The sequence below is a fragment of the Rhinolophus ferrumequinum genome, chromosome 20 (genome assembly GCF_004115265.2).
Source record: "Rhinolophus ferrumequinum isolate MPI-CBG mRhiFer1 chromosome 20, mRhiFer1_v1.p, whole genome shotgun sequence".
Lineage (NCBI taxonomy): Eukaryota > Metazoa > Chordata > Mammalia > Chiroptera > Rhinolophidae > Rhinolophus > Rhinolophus ferrumequinum.
The window spans coordinates 43,173,665-43,197,160 of NC_046303.1; the positions used below are offsets into that span (position 1 = coordinate 43,173,665).

The 23,496-nt window shown below is 37.5% G+C and overlaps 1 pseudogene; it reads left to right on the forward strand.

Annotated features, from left to right (window-relative positions):
* Positions 1-6,904, forward strand: part of LOC117012226 (keratin, type II cytoskeletal 8-like) — a 49,885-nt pseudogene extending 42,981 nt beyond the window's left edge.
* The last annotated feature ends 16,592 nt before the right edge of the window (positions 6,905-23,496 follow it).

Consider the following 23,496-nt stretch of genomic DNA (forward strand, 5'->3'; position numbering starts at 1 on the left):
CTCTGCTCACTTCCTGGACTGAAAGAGCAAGTCAAAGTGTAAGGGAGAATTAGGCGTCCGGTAGCATATTGAGATCACTGAAAATCTTCAACTCAGAGCTGGTGGATCTTAACCTTTCACGGGGCCTCCCCACCTCCACCCCATGAAATGACCCAAGGCACATTACTTCACTCCAGTGGAAGGGATCTTGGTGCTGAGGCATGAATCTGTACTCATTTGTTTTTCCAGTGTGGAATGGCCTGAGGTAGGACTGGAGCTGCAGGTGGAGTTCAGGTGCCCCCAGATGCGAAGGCTGGAGGGCTGGAAGGATATGGAAACAGACTGACCATTATATTTATGATCCTACAAGCAGTTTACCAATGTAGAGTCTTATTCGGTATGGATCTCCTTCCAAATTAATGTATGGATAAAATTTTAAAGTGTGATTTGTTATAACAATTTATATATTTAAATAAAATGTTTTGTAGAAAGAACATTTTAGAAACACTTTAAGGTGATACCTGTTTTACTTGAGTGTAGTGACAGTATAATTTCATTCTCTTTTTCTCAAGCTTTTCAAAGGGACTAACCATTGAGCAAATAATCCAAACAACACCTGAAGAGACTAACATCAGATGTTAGTCTCTTCAGGTGTTGCTCTCATTTGAACATCTACTTTTATTTATCATATTCTTGTATACCAAAGATGGCTTTTTTAACATTTTTAAAAGTACTTCGTATTTAGAAACCTTTCAGAATAAGCATTTTTAAACTAGATTGATGAGATTGTTGAATGTTTTGAATAGCTTAAGGAAAAAAATTCTTCATCATCTTGCATTTTAATAGCATTGTGGACTTCAAACTCCCAAAACATTATTTTGTGGCATTGCTTATGCTTTGCCTCTGGGTAAGTAACAACGAAGACTGACATTTGTACATACTTATTTGTGCTACCTCATTCATTGCATTTGTAGATTAAAATTAATTTGGATTTTCAGAACATGCTGGCATCATATAGTAAACCAATGGCAAAAAAAGTGAAAATACTTATTTTCTTTAAATAATTTATTTAGCTTATTTTATTCTCACATATTTTATATAGTTTAAGGCTTACGACCACTGAGCTTCAGCTAGGTGAAATGATTTATTAGGTGAAATGATTTATCTGAGGACAGACAACTAACAAATATCACACCTGGAGTTCAAAGGCGTATCTTCTGAGTCTGTGCCTATTATTTATTTCAACATAAACATTTTTAAAGCTACCTACTATACAAAACCTTGGCTACAAACGACCTGACATGATTGTTATCTGGTGAAGCAGAAGGGAGGGAGGAAGGAGGTAGAAGAGAAGAACCAGGCGTCCCATGGGATGGAAGCCCCAGTCGTGGAGTTGGTTTCCTGATGATGCAGGTGTTCAATTGACTCGCTATGCTTTGAAAATTCAGGAAGAGTATATACTTCCCGCTTCTCAGGCTGGGGAAGTCCTTCTCTTTGAATATTCCACTATGTGCCAGGGAACAAGAAATGCCATAGGATAAATACTAATGAAGAATACAAACAGGCAATCTATCAAAAAAGAAATACAATGGCTTTCGAATGTATTAAATGCTATATAAATGAGAGCAATAATGAGGCATCATTGTTCACCTGTCAGATTGGGAAAGCTGAAAGTTTTCTAATGCAATGTTGGCGATAATAGAAGGAGACTGTGAGTGTAACTTGATACAACATCTTTGAAAACAATGGGTAATATTAATCAACATTAAGCACACTTACTATTTAAATTCTACCTCTGGGAATTTATCCTATAACATATAAACATATGCAAAATGACATAAATAGTAGATATATTTACAATAATAAAAGAGTAGATGTATTTTTATCAAAAGAGGACTAGTTAAATAACTGAAGGTACATCTGTACAATGGAATAATATTACAAATACATATATATAAACATACACACATATGTGGTAGATATATATGTGCTGCTAATTATATATCTTGGAGATTGATAAATAAAAAACAAAACAATGAGAAAAAATAGCGTTTTAGCACCTAGATGCATAGCATACTCTGGAAACATATATAAGAATCTTCTAAAATATCATTGCCAACAAACTGGGAAGGATACCAGTAATAATACACATGTTTTCATTACATACTCTTTTGTCTTCTTTCATTTTTTTCTACATTTACTCGTCAAATTTTACTTGATAAAAAATAGTTAATGCCAAAAATATTCAAAATGAATACATATTTATTGTTGTAGTAGACAGGATTCTAAGATGGTCTCCAACCTCCCTACTTCCTAGTGTACGTGCCCTGTATAATCACTAACCCTTAATGGCAGGTGGTGCCTACCAATAGGATGGATTTCATTCTTGTAATTAGGTTACATTATATGGTAAAGGTAAAGGGTTTTTGCAGATGTAATCAAAGGCTCAAATCAGTCGACTTAATCAAATATGAGATTTCCTATGTGAACCTGACCTAATTAAGTGTGCCTTTTAAAAGAGGGTTCAGAGGTCATAAAGATACAGGCACCAGCCTTGAAGAAGTAGGCTGCCATGTTGTGAGGAGCCTGCATGGCAAGAACTTGACAGCAACCTTTATTTGCTGAGAGCAGTCCATAGTCCACATCTTTCTTGCACCCTTGTGAGATTCTGAGTAGAGAACCCAGTTTAGCTATGCTGGACTCTTCACCCATGGAAGCTGTGAGAAATACATTTGTGTTGTTTGTGTCTCTAAGTCTGTCGTAATTTTAATGCAATTATAAAAAAGTGAATATAATTGAGTATTTTCTATGCACCAAGCAAACAGGTTTTACTACAACATGGTAACGTTTCTCTTATTGAGTAAGGAAAATTGAATTCCATAGACTAAATTCTGACAACACAGCCCCCATATGTGGGAATATAGAGGCCACTACAGCAACTGCCAAAATAGAAAGTGGACAGTGAGAGAGCAACCTTGCCTTGCATATTTCAGTACAGCTTGGTTGACTTTAACCTCTAGAATATTAGTATCTATGTTGTCTGCTTAGCTGTTGCGTAGGCAACACCACGCTTTGAAAGGGCCCTATTTTGATGGACAGGCAGCAAAAGGGATGGGAGTCAGTCTTACTCTAATAACAGTCATGGCCTGGGAAAATAAATATGGATCAGAGTAAGTGATAGCAGCTGTGAAAAAGTAAACTAAAAATGAGGCCACAGAATCGTGGTTCTAAAACTCATGTCTCCATCCCTGATACACTGTAAAAAGCATAGTTTCTTCAACTCTAAACAACGCCAGTCAGTGTGATTAAGAAGATCTAGGATGAGGCACAGAAGATAACTTTTTTAACAAAAATATCAGGTGATTCTCATGCAATATGAGCAGAATAGATTGTCTCATCCGTTGGTGAAAATCTATTAATAGAACTTGTAGCCAGAAAGAGATAAAAAGGAGACTAACCTGAGAGAAGATTGTAAATCTAAGGTGCTTTTTAAAAGGAGGCTCGAGGAGTTCAGTTTTCCAGGCAAATAATAAATTATCCTCTCTATAGCTAAAGGACTCTTACTTGGAAGATATGTTAAAAAACACTGCTCTCTCCTACATTTCATAAAGGTATTGTGAAGAACAAAATATAATTATGCATATTAAGAGCTTTCAAGGGCAAAGACTTTTTTCTAAATCAATGAAAGATGTCATAATAATATTTCAAAATTATGTAATATTAGCAAAACTATCTCAAAATGTGATTTCCACTCCCCATGGCTTTGGCGTGTCATAGTTAAATAACACTTTTATGCATATAGAACTAACATTTATCTTCATCAGCAAGAATAATTTGCTTACCATTTATATGAAGGTCAGTCCTGTGACTCTATGGGCCTAAATGAATTGATGAATTGAAGCAGTCCTTCATTTTCTCATGCTTTGTTCATAGATAGGTGGTAAGAACCTAATACGTGCCAAGCACACCAGAACATGTCTTAGATGTGTCAGCAGAGTATTGCAGTACTATCTAAGTATGTGTACAAACTACATGCATAAACCTTAAAAACACAAAAGAGAACGTGAATTCTAAGTGGGTGGGACTTAAGAGACGTCTTCAGGGGAAGTGAATATTAGCAGAGATGAGGTACGTGTGAGCAAAGACATCTCTCTAAGAGCTGTGGGAATTTGTATCAATTAGAATGCTTTTGATGGCAAAGAACAGAAGACCCACCTAAAAATGGCTTAAACAATTTGAAAATTGTCATCTCTTTTAACAAAATTGGAGATTGAGTCAGTCCAGAGTTAATTCAATGGCTTGAGGACACCATCAAAGAACCCAGTTTCTTTTCTCTTTCTGCTCTGCTACTCTGCGGGTTAGCATCTGTCCTTCATTTATTCCCTTAAAACTATTTAGAGTATCACACCTCCCAGAGCATCAACCAGTAGTAGGAACAGAGGGAAATTCCTGTCTTCTCTCCTTGCAAGACCATCCCTCTGACTCAGAGGTTCACATAGTGACACTAAGAGTGATATGTGGCCACAGGCGAGGCTAGGAGAAGAGAAAAACACTGCGTGGGCTTAGGCAAATCATGGTTCATTCCTGGGAGCTCTGGAGGGCCCAGCGCCCCAGGCCCCACCCCAAGTAGTTGAATGCTATGTGGAGGGAGTAAAAAATTCAGTTGTTTGTTTTGCAAAGAAAAGAGGGTAAGGATGACTATTCGAGTTAAACAGAAATTTCAAACAGTGGGTAAATGAATCGAACAATTAGCAAGTATGTACATTTGGGAAACTTGAACTAATTCAGTATAACTGGCTCATAGATACCAAGCCTTGCTTGACAGGCCACAGATCATGGAGAGTCTCACACTTATTCTAAAGAGAACAGGGAGCTAGGAAATGACATGGTGAAACTTGAGTTCTAGAAAGATCATTCTGGAAAGATGACAATGATTTTGGAGGCAAGCAAACCAACAAGAGAACGTTATGAAGTTGAGGTGAAGGGTTATGCCCTAAAGTATTAGCAGCATACGTGGAGACAAAAACATCTTGTTCCAGAGATACTTGAGAGAGAAAATTAACAGAATTTATTTACCATCTATATGTTGTGAGGGACGGTAGTTAAGTGAAGAACAGTCTCAAGTACTGTTGAGTCCCTTTATTTTGTATTCTTGTACATTAAAAATGTACACTAAGGGGTAAAAACAAAATTATCCTATATAGAACCAACAAAATACTGATTTAATTAAGTGAAATGGTTTCAAAGATGTTAATGGATAAATGCCTTTAAAAGTTGTGGCATAAACAAGTTACACATTTCTAAAATTTACCACATATGGATATAATTTTAAAATATTCTTCCAAAAATGATTGATTCTCTGTTGAGCCTCCTTACTTTAATGTCTTAGACCAGAAATATTTTATTTGTTTCTTACCCTAAAAAAAGCCTAGTCCACTTTATAGAAAAACATAATTTTAAAAATATGCGTTCTAGAGCTTTTCAGCTCCTTCTAGAGTTTCTGTCTGGTGTGGCCTCTTTGCTTCCACTCCAGCCTCCACCGTGTCCACAGGGGTAACCCAAAAGACCTACAGGGTGTCCAGCTCTGGCCCTTGGGCCTTCGGGAGCCGCTCCTACTTGAGTGCTCCCAGCACCCCAATCAGTTCCTTGGCCTTTTCCTGGGTGGGTGGCGGCTATCGGGCGGGCCTATGTATCAACATGAATCTGGCGGGAAGTTACAGCAGGGCTGGGGGTGTGGGGAGCATCACAGCTGTCCAAGTGACCCAGTGCCTGCTGAGCCCCCCCTGAAGCTGGGCCCCAACATCCAGGCCATGTGCACCTAAGAGAAAGAGCTGATCAAGACCCTCAACAAGTTTCCCTCCTTCATCGACAAGGTACGGAGCCTGGAGCAGCAGAACAAGATTCTAGAGACCAAGTGGATCCTCCCGCAGCAGCAGACGACGACTTGCAGCAACATGGACAACATGTTGGAGAGCTATATCAACAAGTGGCGGCAGCTGGACACTGGCTGCAGAGAAACCTAGGCTGGAGGCAGAGTCTGTCAACACGCAAGGGCTGGTGGAGAATAAGGACAAGGACGAGATCAGCAAGCACACAGAGATGGAGAATGAATTTGTCCTCATCAGGAAGGATGTGTGGGAAGCTTTTGTGAGCAGGGTAGAGCTGGAGTCCCACTTGGAAGGGCTGACATCTTGTAGTACTGTCCATGGACAACTGTTCCCTGGACCTGGACAGCATCATGGCCAAGGTTAAGGCCCAGTATGAGGTCACCATCAGCAGCTGGGCAGAGGCTGAAACCATGCACCAGATAAAGTAAGAGGAGCTGCCGACATTGGCTGGGAAGCCTGGGATGACCAGCATCACAGGAAGACGGGGGTTTCTGACAGGAACTGGAACATCAGCTGACTCCGGGCTGAGATGGAGGCCCTCAAAGGCCAGAAGGATTCCCTGGAGGCCTCCGTTGCTGATGCCGAGCAGTGTGGGGAGCTGGCTCTCAAAGATGCTTAGGTCAAGGTTGCTGAGCTGGAGGCTGCTCTCAGAACCGCCAAGCAGGACATGGCCTGGCAGCTGTACAAGTACCCGGACCTCATGAACGTTAAGTTGGCCCTGGATGTGGAGACTGCCGCCTACCGCAAACTGCTGGAGGACGAGGAGAGCCGGCTGGACTTTTGGATGCAACCTATGAATATTCATACCAAGATCACCAGTGGCTATCTCGGGGACCTGAGCCCGGCCTGTGGGAGCCTCCCAAGCTCTAGCATCAACTACAGCCTGAGCTGCCAGCCCAAATTCAGCTCTGGTGGGGTCACCAGCCCCTTCAGCCACACCCAGTACCAGCTCCTCCAAGACTGTGGTTGTGAAGATTGACATTCACAATGGGAAACTGGTATCTGAGTCATCTGACATCTTCCCAAGTAAATGGTAAACGGCTGCTGGGGTGTCTCCTGGCCTCTGAGCCTGTGGGAAAGGAGCTGTGCAGGGGAGCATCGGACACAGGACACCCGCCTGAAGCTCGGCCTGTCTTCAGCCCACCCTTGGTGGCTGGGAGTCTACTGCCCGGGGGACCGCTTCTTACCCATCGCCCCAACTAAAAGCAAAGTCAAGTGTATTTTTCCAAAATAAAGTTTCAACTGTCACCACCGCACCTAAAAACAAATGCATTCTAGTTAAAATTTTTGATAGTTTTTTTAAAGGTTGAGTTGCTTTAATAACAATTATTTTTCCAGAAAATGCTAAAAACTACTGACTCCCATTTTCTTTGTGATAGGTTGTCTTTACCTTTTGGCAGAAATCATGTGATGCTGAAAACAATTTTATGTGTTGTTCCTTGGGGACCCATCAGGTCTTTAGAGAACCTGGTCCCTCTTATGGGAATAGCCTCATACTTGGAGCTCAGCTAGCACTAGGGGGAATTAGATGTAATCTAAGCCTTTGTTAACAGAGCTTTGTCTGTGTGAAGCAGAATGATCTGTTCAAGTATCAAACTCATGACCTTCCACTCACTGGCGCAAGCTCCATCCAACTAGCCTAGCAGCTGTGAGCCGAATGGAAGAATTCCCCCATAAATGTCTGCTTTAGAGCTTGATCCAATAGAAAATACACTCTGGCTTCCTCAGCTGGAACACACTCCCTGTGAGAGATCAATGAAGTCACAAGAACTGTCTTTTGTGCAAATCTGCTTTTCTAAATCTTGGAAATAAAAATCTTTTCCTACAGGACCTACAAACAGAAATCCAGTCGTTCATCAAGGCAATTATCTAAAGCTAATTACTTTAAAGATTCTTTAACTCACTACATTGCTATGGCCTTTTTCGTTCTCCCCTTGAAATATTAATGGGGGGAACCCCCTTTTCATTCATTATTTACTGATTTTTTTTTAAAAGTTCAGTTACTATGTAAATATCACAGCAATTATTTAGATTGCTTAAAACATATTTCCATATCAGGTTCACTGACTCAGTACTCTCGGAGATTATTGAAACTGAGTATTTTGCAGGGAAAACACACCTCATCAACGGCTCTACAGTTTTTACAGACTTCTCCCCACTCCATACTCCCCAGACCCAATAGTACATTTAGGAAATAGTTTTACCTAATGGTTTCTTGAGACCTCATCTATCTAAAAAAGCTAGGAAAAACAGCAAAACCTTAGACAACAGCTAAAAGTTTAGAAATAGAGGGAATGATGTTTGTATTAAGTACTGAAATGTTAACTGTTCTACATTTTGATCTCAAGGTTTGCTATAAAGTGAATCCTAGAGAGCAAGACAATAGCTCAGTTACCATGTACAACATCATGTATCAAATAGTTCTTAAATTCACTGAGAAGCTGACATGACCAAAAGAACCCATTATGCCTTTATCTTTAAAAACATCTTTAAAAGATTCATTTTCCTGCAATAGAGGCCTGAATTGTGTCAACTTATTGGCAATATTTGATTTTGTATATTCTACATTAATTATTTTTACTTTTTCCACACAGTTTAACCCTTTACCACACCTTTGGATTATAATGTGTCTGACTGTTATGCTAACAGTGGTAATACATACATGTATGTTAATCTTCAATTTTACCTTCCAGTATGCAACAGAACAACATTTAGTGAATAAAATCAAAGTACTGATTTACATGCCTTTGCTAATTCTTTGTGCTATAATAAGGGAAACCTTTTTCCTACTTTAATGAAAAAGAAACTTGGAAGTCAACAGTAGTACATAGCTTTGTAGAACACAATTTCACATTTTATAACAATATAAATAGTTTACAAATTATAAAAATGTATAAGCATTACTTGAGACCTAAAACATTTTAAACTTTCTATTTTCGATACATTTTGATTACACTATTTCTAAGGTCATTTCCAGTTTGTCAGCATTAGCCTTTAGCTTTTACAATTAGAAAAATTCTCTCCTCGCTAAAAGGTGTGATTCTGGCTTCAGAGGAACTGGTTTTTGTATATAAACCCAGGAATAAAGATGCACAGAATATATAATACTGCCTTAAAATCTATACGATTTCCATACTTTCTTAGGGAAGCACAAAAAAAGAAAGATAGATGTCTGCAATCATGTCAGATAGAGTTTGAAGCCAGGCTCTATTATTTATTTATTTATTTTTCCCCTTCTTCCGCCTCCGCCCCAACTCTGCCTCCCCCCCAACTCCGGTTCAAGCCATTGTTTCTCAGTCTAGTTGTGTAGGACACAGTTCCCTGGCCCATGCTGGTATTAGGAGCCTTGTCCTTCCCCTGGCTGAGGCATTGGGTTGCCAGCCGTGGGTTGGCCAACCAATCACAGCAGCTCCCGGCAGCTCTTGTGGCTGCCAGCTGCTCACAATGGCCACCGCCGCTCCTGGCAGCACACGGTAGCCCACAGCAGCCCGCAGCAGCCCATGGCTTCTCGTGGGGAGCTCTGGCTGCTCAGGGCAGCCCAGCTCCAGGGAGAGCTGTTGTTCACAGTCTTAGCTGTAGAGGGCGCAGCTCACTGGCCCATGTGGGAATCAAACCAGGGACATCCGCGTTAGGAGCACAGCGCTCCAACCACCTGAGCCACCGGGCTGGACCCCAGGCTCTATTATTGACTTCAATGAGGGATATTATTTAAGTTTCCTGATCTTTGTTTTTCCATCTATAAATGGAGAATACAATCCTTACTTCAGAATCTCATAGGTGTATAAAAGGAGGGGCGGGGGAGTTTTATACAAAATACTGATTATGTTAAGGGTATCAGAGTACCTGGTACATATTAAGAAGTGGTAACTCTATTCATACTCTATTCATGTGCATGTTCTACATAGAAAAAGTTTTAAAGCTCAAACCTATTCAGATCTAATGCTTAGAGTTTGGATCTTCACAAGGACAATTATGATTGTTTAATCTTTAAACAGGACTGCAGATCTAGGGATTAGGAAAACAACATTATTCACAATTGCTTTTACGCAAAAGACAAGAGGGTCTGAAATACCTCTCTTAGTGAAGACCTCTCTTATCTTTTGCCTTAATTGCCATGTCCAAGTGCTATTTGTATGGAGAGAAACCCTCAGCTTCAGGGAGCTAGAAACTCACAGAAGAATTCAAGTTGCAGGGATCACCATATTCAGAAAAGACGGCGGCCACCTTGGAGAATAAGCTTTAAGTACAGTTTTTAAAGGACAAGAACAATGATGTTTGGGAACTTTCTGCATTTTAAAAAGCAGAAAGTCATAAAAATATATCTATTATGCAAGTTCTTAACAGTATATATAGTTAATATACATTGGAACCATGGAAAGGCATTTTGCTAAGCAGAAAACTAGTTAGGCAACTACGCTGTCCTCTCTGAGTGGTGATCTCACTTCACCTTCATCAGAACAGGAGAGGTTAGTTATTGGTACTTGCAAGAAAATGGCTTCATGTCACAGACATAATACTGATTGAAAAGAAGCCAAAAGGAATGTAGACTATCTAGTGTCACTTAGATGGAGGCAAGACCCAAAATTGATCTCTTAGTGGTTGAAGTCAAAAGAGTGGTTATCTTTGTGGAGAGGGATTTTTTTTTTTTTTTTTTTTTTAGGAAATGAACACAACAAAGCCTTCTGAGACTAGAAATGTGGTGGGTACACAGATGTGTATGTAAATTAAAATTCCCCAAGCTGTAGACTTAAGATCTATGCACTTAGTGTTTATATATATTATACATTAAAAAGTTTAAACATATATATTACAGTGTTTGGAGCATTTTCTAAAACGTGATATGGCTTCTACTCTTATGATTACAGAATGATTTTTATTCCTGATTGCATTTTCTGATCCTATATATAAATGAAATTATTCTCTCCATGGACTGTCAAATATAATTGAGGTTTTTGAAAAAATTAATGCACAGCACTATATAGATAACAATTTATTAAGAAGATATTTTCTTATGAAATAGATTTTATACTTTTTAAGGTTTTTTTTCTATCTAAAATAATTCAATGATTAACTCGAATATGTTATTCTGACCATAAAGACAAGTAGAAAAAGCAATTGATATTTGTATTGTATTCTAGAACAGTTTTGTCCAATAAAACTTTCTGTAATGATAGAAATATTTGATGCCAATATAGTAGCTACTAGCCACATGTGGCTATTAGCACTTGAAATGTGGTTAATGTGACTAGGGAAATTAATTTTAAATTTCATTCAATTTTAATTAATTTAAATTTAAATAGCCAGATATAACTAGTGGCCACCATGTTGGAAAGCACAATTCTAAAGCTTAAAAAATACTTTCATGCATTTTCTCATGTCTTAGAACAAATCTGCACATATTATTTCAAGTTTACAAATATTAATACTAAAGCTAAGGATGGCAAACAGATTTGAGCAAAATCACATAGGCACTGAGTATCAGATTTGGAATTGCAGTTATTTTATAATATAGTTCACAGCTCTGGCTATGTGTGTGGTCTCTATCATCTTTCCTGACAGTTAGCTTCTGGGGGGAAAATGCATTAAAAATCCGCAAATTCTCTGTTTTTCCTCTCTGGATTCTTATCACACTGCTAATTACTTGACGTCAGGAAATACATCTTTAATAGTTAACTTTCATGCATACAGTGTGTTAAGGGATATGGACAATTATAACTCCCTGTGATGAGTCTAAATATAAATTGTTTCTTGAGATTAGCAGTTGGCAAATCAGACATGAGTAAATTATAGTCATTACACTACACCCACTAAAAAATCCATATTTAATTCGAAATTACTTGAATCCCTTCTACCTCACTTGTAACTACAGGCTCATGTGTAAAGGCATCCCTGAAATGCCTGTCCAGGATGCCTTTTCTTGATTTTCTAGCCAAAGTGATCTCTAATTCCTCTCTATACTGCTTTCAAAATTGTGTCTCATTCTATTTTATATGATTTTCTATTTTCTATGTGCTTCTCTCTGAGATGTTGTGATATTTTAAGGTAGGAAGAGAATCTTGTTTATTTTTTGTTATACTTTTCTTTGAAGTCCCTAGCATAGTGCATTGCACACAAAGGAATTCAGTAAATATTTGTGGAAATCAGCCAATATGTTTCCATAGTGAGTATTTTAGTGCAGATATGCATGATTGAAGAAATATATTTATGATACACAACTTCTGAAAAGTAGCAATATGAAAATTTAGGAAACCATTTTAAATTGGTCCAGTAAATATATATCTAAGCAAACTAAAAGTCCTCACTTCTCTAAGACACACCTCCTTAATTATCTCAATTACCTCTATTCTTAGTACAATGCTGTCTTGGTGAGGAATTATTTTAGACAAAAAAACAGTCTTTGGCAGTTACATCCTGCAACTTTATTTTTTATTTATACAATAATTAAAAAGACAAAATTTCCAAACTTAATTTATTTTACATTGAAATTATATTGTCTTTGATCTTTACTTCTTGTTAATGGATTTTACTAACTGAACGTCATTGTGTTCTGTAAGCAATTACTGTCATCAATTCTTTAGAAACAAGACAAGTTCATGTCATAAGAATGATGTTAATTTCATCAACACTGTAAAGTGACATGTGGTTGCTCTAAACTACACAACACATTTTAACAGTAGTGAGAAACATCATATTTAATATTACATAGAAGAAAAAAGACAGTACTTTGTCATCCCCAAACTTCAAATGCTTTAATGGTTCCTAGAGTGAATCCTAAACCTCTCCATATGTCTCATAAGCCTCTTATCATTGGAACATTGTTCATCTCTAATGTCATACCTCCTTATTCTTGATTGAACCTTGCAACTGTTGAATTGTTCTTTCAGCTTCCTGGAAGGGTCTTCTGTCACGACTCAGCATGGCTAACTTCTTGTCTCACCTTACATCACCTCTTCAGAAAAACCGTTTGTGACCAGCCATTCTAAAGCAGAACCTATACTATCCCCTGTTGTCCTGCCACCTCTCTTTTAATACATTAAACATTTCTCTGGTTTCATTTACATCATTTTCAGATGAGTACATGAAATTCAGAATTATATTGATTTATGCAACCGTGATCACTGGATTATGTAATCCGATATCCAGAGGCAGGGAGAAATCAGTATCAGTCAACAAGAACCTTGTTCTGTTTCGCTGAGATTCTCTTAACCACATAGAGATATGGTAGCAACTATAAGCATCACAACCATAGGAAGACAGGCCATTTCCCCACTTTCTCTTAAGAATATTTTCCCTAGAGGCTTAGAACAATGCTTCCCTCATGTTTCATTGGCTAGAACGTGTTACATTACCCATCCCTGAACTAACATCTAAGGTCAGGTGAATGCAAAAACTGCTTTCCTTTGGTTTGGGTTGCTCTCAAGTATTGGCTTGCAAAGAGATGAAATTACTTTGAGAACAGTTGTGTTCACTTCTAGTACTAGGGGAGACATCAGCTTTCCCAGAGAAATGTGAGCTACATGGAAGAAAAAGTAAATCCTTGAAAGAAATCAGAGCAAATAAATGCTGGGGAGGCAAACATAATGTCACTAAAACCCAGTTTTGGTTCTTCATAGCTCTGTTGCTATCTAAGATTGTTTATTTATAGGTGTTTAAATTAGTTTTGTTTGTCTCCCCAAACAGAATGCAAATTCCATGAGAATAGGGACCTAGTGTGTTTGGTCTACTGCTGTGTCTTCAGAGGCTAAATTTGACACGTGGCTTATTAACAAAAACATTTTATCAAAACAAATAAAGGTCACTTCACCATTCCATTTGTGTTTTTTTTTTTCCTAGAGTAATTCTATTCATCATTAGTAATTCTATTCATCATTTTAGTCTTACTTTGGCATATCACTTGCACTACTAAAATTTTACTGACTTACCAAACTTGGTATCACACAGCCTCACAATAATTGTGCATTTAATAATCTTGGCCACGAAGACAGAAACGCCAAGACATCAGTCTCCCTTTCTAACTTGGTCACTGTTGTATTGCCAAAGTTGAGCATTATTTCTACAACACAACAGGTATTCTCTCTATATACTTGCTGAGTGAAGGAATACATGAAGGAAACAATACATGTAGGTTCTGTTTGAAAGCGTCCTTTCTTTCAACTAATGTTAGCCTTGGGGGAGAAAAAAATGATTGGAATCGGTTTAGTATTTCAACGTGGCAAAACTGTTGTGACAATTTCAGGTGGAAAAAGCCTATCGACACCATAAATAATACACATAATTAAGACATGTATACAAAGCAAGCAGATGGCTGACAGCACTGCTATCCACAGAGAAGCCTGCTGAAGTGTGACTGGACCATCATGTCAAACACAGATTTGGGGATCTGGCCCTATGCCTTAAAAACAACAACAACAACAACTTTCAGTGCTCAGGAATAAAGAGATCTTCAGAGAACTGACACAAATGTGAGAGTTTATTAATTTATGATGACAAACAACTATGACGTAAATTAGAGTAGTTGTAGTTCAAATTATCAGAGCATTCTGTCTCTGGATCGTGTTACCTGGGCAGTCAAACAGAAATGTGCTTTGGTATGTGCAAGTTAAAAATAAAAAGTCTATCTATGTATCAATTTATCTACATCATCTATCTGCCAGGGTTAAGAAATGTTCAAGTTCTTTCCCATTATATAAATTACTTTGCCAATTATATGAAGATAAAAGTCAGAAGACCAAGATAAACTTTAACCAAAGTAATTTGGGAAGACTTCTACTCATGATAGAAAGAGCTCTGTCAATTCAGCCAGAGTATTTGAATACTTAGCCAGGATATTACAAATTTCTGCTTTAATATTTTCTTGCTTTCTGTTTTATTCTTGTCATGATTATCCTAAGCTTATATTTCACTTTATACTGTTATAAATACACAGCATTTTTTATGGCATAGCTTTAATTACTTGCTATGACACTCACCTGTCCTACAACAGCTTCCTTGATTACAGCGAAAATTTTACTCACATTCATACTTTTTTGTTTAGTCCTTCATGGCAAGCTGACATTTTATTGTGTGATTCTGTGGTAACCTTCTATGTAAACTTTAAAATATACTTCATTTGAGCCCAAAAGAACGAATGGAGTAATGTTCTATTTCATTTTATTTTCTACACTTGCCTTTGTCAAGATATTTACTCAAGTTTGGAATTCCATAAAACTTTTGATGTCAACTCCTGTTACCGGTCATTTATTTCTTTTGCTTTATTCAGCTGGACTCCATGTCAACTAAGGCTTCTGACAACTGTGAAAACACTTTTTTTTGCTTTCTTTGAGTAAATTCAAAAGTGGTGGGTTAATTTTGCTTAGTAGCCGTTGGTATTATTATGAATCATCCTCGATATGGCATTGCTCTCGAAATGCGGATATTCCTTATAATTTCCATAGAGGCACATGTTGCTTTCCTTTTTACATTTTCTTCTCTATGGTCATCTTGATGTAATGAGAGAGGCAAACTGTAATTCTAACAAACCAGTGTGGCATAATGAAAATAACACTGAGTGCACAAAGGGATTATTGACATGCTTACCTTAGTTCTTCCAAAAATTATGGATGATTTTTTCATTTGAACATTTTTCATGGAAACTTAAGATGTTTATACTTTACCTGGGGATAGAAGGGCATTTCTATTTTAAGTTCAATAATATCTTCTCAAATTTAAGTAAAAAAATAGTAGGCCTTTAAAAAAGAGTTTATTTTTTGAAACATTGATGGGATGGCATTACTAGATTGTATGATATTTGGTCCCAGAATGTAGAAAACAGGGAATATCCTTTCTTCCTTTCTTAGGCTTTTTAGGGGAGAATTAGGATGGTTTTCTAAACTATAGGAGAATTAATCAGAACAATTTTCTTCTGCATGCTAGCCAGTGTAATCACTTGAGTAAGGAAGAGTGGAAGATTGATATCAGAACCTAGTCTACGCACACACACAGACACATGCACACATACACATACACACACCCAAGAAAGAATAGGTCGTGTCTTGTAATTTCTATAAACATATAACGTTCCATGTAAGAGAAACTGAGTCATTAGCATGCCTTGGGGAGTTGTTAAAAACACTTTTATCCAGGTATGTGGTTTTGGCACACCACTAGGGAATGACTGAAACACTGCTGCCACATAAACACTGCTGCTGCTAAAACTGTCACTTCTTTCCCCTGTAGTCCATCCATCTTAGACTTCCTGGCACCATGGGCATTGTCTCTACCAAAAATTGGATGAAGGATAATTTTAAAATATCCATAGCCATTAAAGACAGGGTAAGTATCAGGAAGAGGATACAGAAGAAGAAAAGGAATAAAGACAGTTAAATATAATCTGATAATCCAGCCAAACAACACTGTGGGTACAAATTGAGGTCACAGTGACATTATTTCCCAATTTTGCTAATCCAAAGCTAGATGACCTCACCGTCCCCTGTCCAAGTCTTCTCACTGTATATCATGTGCTTCCACCTGCAGTCCTGAGTTCTAAAACCCATGAGGAAGACACTTCATCATTGCCATATCAGTACCTCCTAGAAGAGTGATTGCTATAAAGCACCCAACAAGGCAGACTTTATTGTGCTGATGTCCCAAAAGCTGCAAATCACTCAAGTGACTAAATGTTATTTTTAGTTTTCTATACTGTCGACACAGTCTAGACTCCTCAGATTAGCTGCTTGAGACAGCTATTAATATGATGAAGAAAGTATATTGACCTCCCCCCTTTCCTTTTGCCTTAGAATCGGGCAGATACCTACCAACTCTAGGTATGCTCAGAGCACAGTTCAATTAGCATCGTTCTCTGTCTCTGGGGCACTTACGTACATGTCTCAGCTGGATCCTTCTCCTTAATGCTGAAGAATGCAGCCTTGGTATCTTTGAAAATAATACTCTTCCCTCCTGCTGGAGGCTTAGCAATGTGCAGGGCCAATAGACTCATCCCATGACGTCTGCACTGAGATGTCCATTTTTGCAGCAGGGCCTCCATTTCTAAGTAGACTCCAGCGATCAACAACCATCACCACCCCAAGACTGTTTATGTTTTTGGCAAAAACCATGCTCTGTCTTCAGACAGTTGCCCACTGCATCTACTTCTCTTCTTATTCTCTCTGTTTCCCTGTGAACCATGACACACTTGGCAGCCAGGTCAGTACAAGAGTCGCCTTGATGACTGTCGCTGTCTATGGACAGCAATTAAAGAGGAGGAAATCCAAGCCTATATCCACTCCCATACTTTGTTCCCTGGCTTATTTGTGGTTCAGTTCAATACAAAAGGGAAAAAGTAGAAAAAGTCCCATTTGGCTGTACGATCAATTCACATTCTCCAATTCAGTTTTACTCCTGCTGATGTTTATTCTCAGCTCAGTCCTGTATCAATTTCTCAATTGGTTTAAAATCTAATTGGCAGAAATTGTGAGACACAAGTTTCTCCAAACTGAAGCACATTTTTTTTGTGAGATTGTTGTTCTATTTCTCATTCTTTCTTCTCTCCTCTGTGATACCACCATCCCATTCTTACTCTTTTTCTAAGTAGGGTAGGTTAAAGTGCTTTTTGGTCCTATCCCAAACCATGCTATTGAAATGTCCCTTTTTAGGTTAAATGGCTTATCATTGTTTTCTTAAACAAAGACAAGCTCCTCTCTGAAAGGAATTTTGAATTCAACTATGATTATTTTCTCTTTTCACTGTTAATGGATCTTAGTCTCGTCTTAATCATTTGCTCAATGTATAAAGTATTGATGCTTCATTCCTTATTGACTTATGAAAGAATAAGTAATTATTCTACTTAATTAGCGAAATGTTGTCTGAGCTCTGTAGTGCTTCAGCCGTTTTCAGTCTCTGAGAGTTTTGTGTGTACATTCTGGACGGAAATCGAACACACAAACAAAGCAGAAATCAAAACAAACCACTCTCCCACTTTTTCACATTTTGGCCTCAGCTCACTAACTGGGGAAGTTTTACTCATGGGTAAGTATCTGTCCTTGCCTTCACCTCTCATTAGCTCTTTCACATAGGAGGAGAAGTGACTTCCTTAATCTGGAAAACTAGGAAGAGTTTCTAGGTAGACATATCTGATCCAGCCTGTGATTCTCTCTTAGAACCAGCGCACCCACCGGCCACTCTTATTCTCCTCCATGCTGCTTCCACGACGTCATCTAACCAAGACAGCCCTGCCCTTGTTGTATGTCACTATTGTCCAGATCCTCAATCAATAAATTTGTGGTTTAGTTCAATTCAGGAGGAAAAAAAAAAAAACATAAAGTCCAATATGGCTCGAAATTCAATCCTGAAATCCAGTTTTACTGCCAATTAAGTTAGTATTTTATTCCTTATAGAACTCGTGTATCTATTTTTTAATTAGTGCAAAACCTAAATGGGCGAACTGGTGAGAAATAAGTCTATTCCTAACTATAACACATTCTTTTTGTGGGGTTGATACTCTATGTGAGTCATGGAAGGGGTATTTAAACTCATTTGTGCTGACTGAATGATTAGATAAGGAGCTAAAAATTGATACCTAAGTATTTTTATACATGGATACAATTAATTCCTGCCTTGCAGTATTTACCAGAAGAGACCAAGAATAGCTTGAAATTATTGAAGCTTAGTGCTATAGACTGAATTGTGTCCTATAAAAATTCATATGTTGAAGCCCTAGCCCCAATGTATTTGGAGATGGAGACTTTAGGGTGTATTTAGGGTTAGATGAACTAAGAAGGGTAGGGCCCTTATCATGGGATTGGTGACATTTTAAAAAGAGACACCAGAGAGCTTGCTCTTGCTCTCTATCTGCCATGTGAGGACACAAGAACAAGGTGGTCTATATGCCAGGAAGAGAGCCCTCACCAGAACCTGACCATATTGATATCCTGGTTTTGGATTTCAGCCTCCAGAACAGTGAGGAAATAAATGTCCGTTGTTTAAGTGACCCCAGTATATGGTATTTTTTTTTAATGGCAGCCCAAGATGACTAAGGTATTTAATTATTTAAATTACATCGACAGGAACTTTCAAGCTGCATGGTAGAAAGCAAGGAGTTTCAAATTTTTGAGTTTTTGAGATTTTATGGAGCAAGTGGTTTATTTTATGCCTGCTGAAGAAATTTGAATTTTTACTTATGTAATACAAAACAACCTATAGGTGTTTTCCAGAAGTGAAAGGGTGTGATTTGGATATGGTTTGAAGGTGAACTGGGGGTGAAATTCATCAAGGGAAGTGGAGATAGAGAAAGAAGTCAGATCCTAAAGTCATTCATGATGTAGTATCAACATAATTTCTTTAAAAACTGAATACATATAATCTATACCTGTACTTAAAATAGTTTTAATTTATTAAATTAAATATGTTTGTTTCTTTCTATGCCCTTACAGTGATGAATGCAACCAATTCACAGCATATTAGGACAATAATTTTCTCATGAAAAACAGGCAAACAGGACCATGGATGATCCTTACTTGAGTACCCTTAGGCCAGGGGCACTTGAGGTGTCTGAAGTAGTAGTAGTCTCTTTCCTCTAATTGATCATTCCTATAATACATGTATTTTCTTACTTAATGTTGCATGTTTTCTATAATGTATATTGTAGAGTCGAGAAAAGCTCTCCTTACTTCTCTTTCATTGTTGTATTGTTCTTTCTACTTTCTAACATGGTGGCATTCGTATCTTAACAGCAAGAACCTGTAAGTCATAATAATGAAGCTTGAAGATGAGTTGTAACTGGAGTTAAAAAGCACTAAACAGGAGTCAAGACACCTCAGTTAAGTTCCTGTTGCAGTTACTTGCTGTGGAATCATAGAACAATCGTGATATTAGTGTCTTATTAGACTGAGAGGGAAATCCTTAAGGAATCCTCATCTGCCATGTGATTTTCAGGCCTTTTTGCACCCTCTCCAATCTGGGAAAATCAGGAGCTACAGTATTAAATGGAAAATGTTCAAATAGTGTTTTATGAATGAGCATGGCATGTCATGCATTTTGTTCCATTCATTACATACGATATCACATTTAAGTCGTATGCAATTATATCTAATTTGCCCATTTATCCCCAAGACTTACCCCGGGGCTAAGTAGACGACAGATGTTTAACAAATGTTTCTTTAACTGAAAACTTAAACCTTCCTGGTTTCAGATTCCTCATGTGTAAAATGCAAGTGCTGGGACACTTGATTTCCAAGTACCTTCCAAGCTCTCGAAGTTCTATAACTAAGCACAGGGTGGGGTTGATGAGCACTGAGCTCATCTCAAAGGATAAAATTAAACCTACAACCAATATAAAGGAGAGAGCATGGGAAGAAAGATTGAATATGAATGCAAGTTAACATTAATTGCCTCACGAAATTATTCTATATAATTCCATCATGAGGCAATTATAGTGCAGATATCAAGAGAATAGGAGAGACTAAAATTTTTCTTTTTAAACAAAATAGCACAGATAACATTTATTAGTACATAAATGCATAGATAATGAATGTCAGACAAAAGTAATGTGTTTATGTTAATAATCAATAAAAAATCCTCAGTAAGCACCAATTCTATATAACCATGTAGGCTCTGAAGGAAGACTCAGTCCCTGCTCTTAAGACATACAATCTAGTTAGGAAGATGAAGCATCAATGCATGAAAAGTTCCTGTGCATCTAGAAAATTACAGTATTTTAGTGGATGCTGGGGTAAAGTGACAAAGCTGCTCTAGAACTAGGAGAACAGTCCACGACTGGCAAAAACAAAGGTAGACGGGCCCACCTCTGGACGTACCTGCAACCCATTGGCAGCAAGCCAGGGTGGGTGCCAGGGCACAGACTGGAAGGTTCTCTGGAATAAAAACCTTCTCCTAGTTTACAAATATTGTAAAGTGAATTCAATTAACATTTGAAAGTTGGTACTATTGGCTGGAATAGTTTCCGGAGGGAAGCCTCCATTTGCTGCTTCAAGTGCTATCAAATGTAACTTAAATTTTCTATTTAGACTTTTTCGAGAGTTTCTTATATATCTCCGCAGTCATCCACCAGCATACTATATTTAATATAAAACTTAAAAATATTGTATTTGCAATCAAGGACACTATTACATTTCCTTGTTTATATCAAACACATTGAAGTGGAAGAAATTCATGCTTAAATTAGTGAATATGTATTAAATTATAGGAAAGCTTTATTGATATCATTACCTGGACTTCTGTGACCTAGTTGGGGAAATAAACGTTTTTAATGTAAACACAATACATATATTCTCAAAAAGTGCCTATGCAGCTGTTTCTGAAGTCATTAGATTTTTATATGTTTTTTTTTCAACCTGGGAAAATTAAGGGAGGTATTTTACATAATATTTTATGACTATGTACTCTTTAACAAGATATTATGTTCAGTTTGATTGTATGTGTGCATGTGTGAATTCATATTTTGTTCTTATGACAATAGTTTGTGAGTTAGATTTTATTACCCCAATATAATTGCCTATGTATCTATTAATACCTCTTCTCTCCTTCTTCCTACCAAAAAATATCTGATTGTCCATGACAGCAGCTTGGTAGGTTTCTCTGATTCCTTTGCAGCTAGGCGTGGGCATGTGTTGCTCTGGTCATAGTGACATGAAAGTAATTTAGTAACAAAGTATATTAAAATGAAAAGATGGCTAGTATATAACTCTTAGGCTTATTGGTTTTCTCCTTGGTTCTTTATGTTTGAAAAGACTGAAGTTTAGAAGTGTTCAGTAATACTTTTAGCTCAATAATTATAAAGTTATGGCTTTAAACCTCATTTTGCAGTGCTTCAGAGCTTCAGATTGTAGATTCTCACAATCCCATGGAAGAATGAAATAAAGGATACTATAATTGTGATTTAATCATGTTCTACAAGCAAGGTCTTTTAGGTGTCCAGGATTTGTACTGGCTTCCTTACTTCTGTCAGAAGACCCATTCTTCTACCTTTAAAAATCTAGAAATATTGTTGCTTATATAATAAATATAAAGAAAACAACTGCCATGATTTTGTAAATTAGTGTTTGGTAAATAGATCCTTGGAATGTAGTGAGCCATGGTTAAAACAAAAAAATCACAAAAATGAAAATAGAGAGGCTTATCACTCACAGGTCCTGGAGGAATTATACAGCATCTCTCAAGGGGCCACAGAGGGAAATCAAGGCAGGTTACCGGCAGAGAGAGAGAGAGACAGGAACTGGGAACGTGCCTTTAGAAGGGTCCCTGGGAAGAATAAGGCCAGACTGGTCAATCCAAACCACAAGGATTGGGGTTTTGGTCAGATCCATGGGAATCTTATCTAAGGGACTTAAAAGAGGAAGGCCCTGGGAGGCGAGGGAGATTGTTGATCACAAGGGTTATTAAGATAGTCATATCAGGAACATATATTTCCTTGTGACTCTGAAGGCTTGTTATCTCGGGCATGCGCTTGCAGAAGGGATCTAGTGTTAGTTTAAGGCCCCTGCAGGCTATGTGGCTACACAAAATGGATGCCCAAGTAGCAATACCATGTATGTAACTAAGCTGTACTCTCCACACCAACTGTGTGTGTGTGTGTGTGTGTGTGTGTGTGTGTGTGTGTACATGTGTATGCACCTGCATATATATAAACAATAGCATGCAAATAAATTTTATTTATAAATCTCTTTAGAAGCATCAGACAACATTTAATTTTACATTTGTTTTAGAAAAGAAAAAATATTTCCATAGTTACTTTAAAAATTATTTTTTATTAATCTATGCATAAAAGTTAGCCTGAACAGTAAATTACATTTAAAGAAATAATGTCCTACAAAAATTAGACTTTGTTGAGATCTAATTATGCATCTATACTTTTCCAGAATACCCTGCTGATAGAGTACAGTTTTAATCCACATTTTTTTTAAAAATTTCCCTTTTCTATTCTTAATTTTTTGGGGAACGTCCACACTGTTTTCCATAGTGGTTGTACCATTTACATTCCCACTAGCAGTGTATGAGGGTTCCTTTTTCTCCACAACCTCTCCAACACTTATTATTACTTTTCTTGCTAATGATAGCCATTCTAACATGTATCAGATGGTATCACATTGTGGTTTTGATTTGCATTTCCCTAATAGCTAGTGAAGTTGAGCATTTTTTCATATATCTGTTGGCCATTTGTATGTCTTCTTGGGAGAACTGTCTGTTTGGGTCCTCTGCCCATTTTTTAATTGAATTGTTTGTTTTTTGTTGTTGAGTTGCATATGTTCTTTCTATATTTTCGATATAACCATATGACCTAGCAATCCCACTTCTGAATATGTACCCCATAGATCTGAAAACATTTATCCATAAAGATATATGTATCCCTATGTTCATTGCGTTGTTATTCATGGTGGCCAAAACATGAAACAACTGAAGTGTCTTTCGATAGATGATTTGATAAAAAAAAAATTTTTAGTACATATATACAATGGAATATTACTTTGCCATAAGAAAAGATGAAATACTGCAGTTTGTGACAATGTGGATCTTGAGATTATAATGCTAAGCGAAATAAGTCAGGCAGAAAAAGCTGAAAACCAAATGATTTCAGTCATATGTGGGATATAAAACTGAAAGCAAAAAAGGAACAAGACAAACAAACAAAAACTCATAG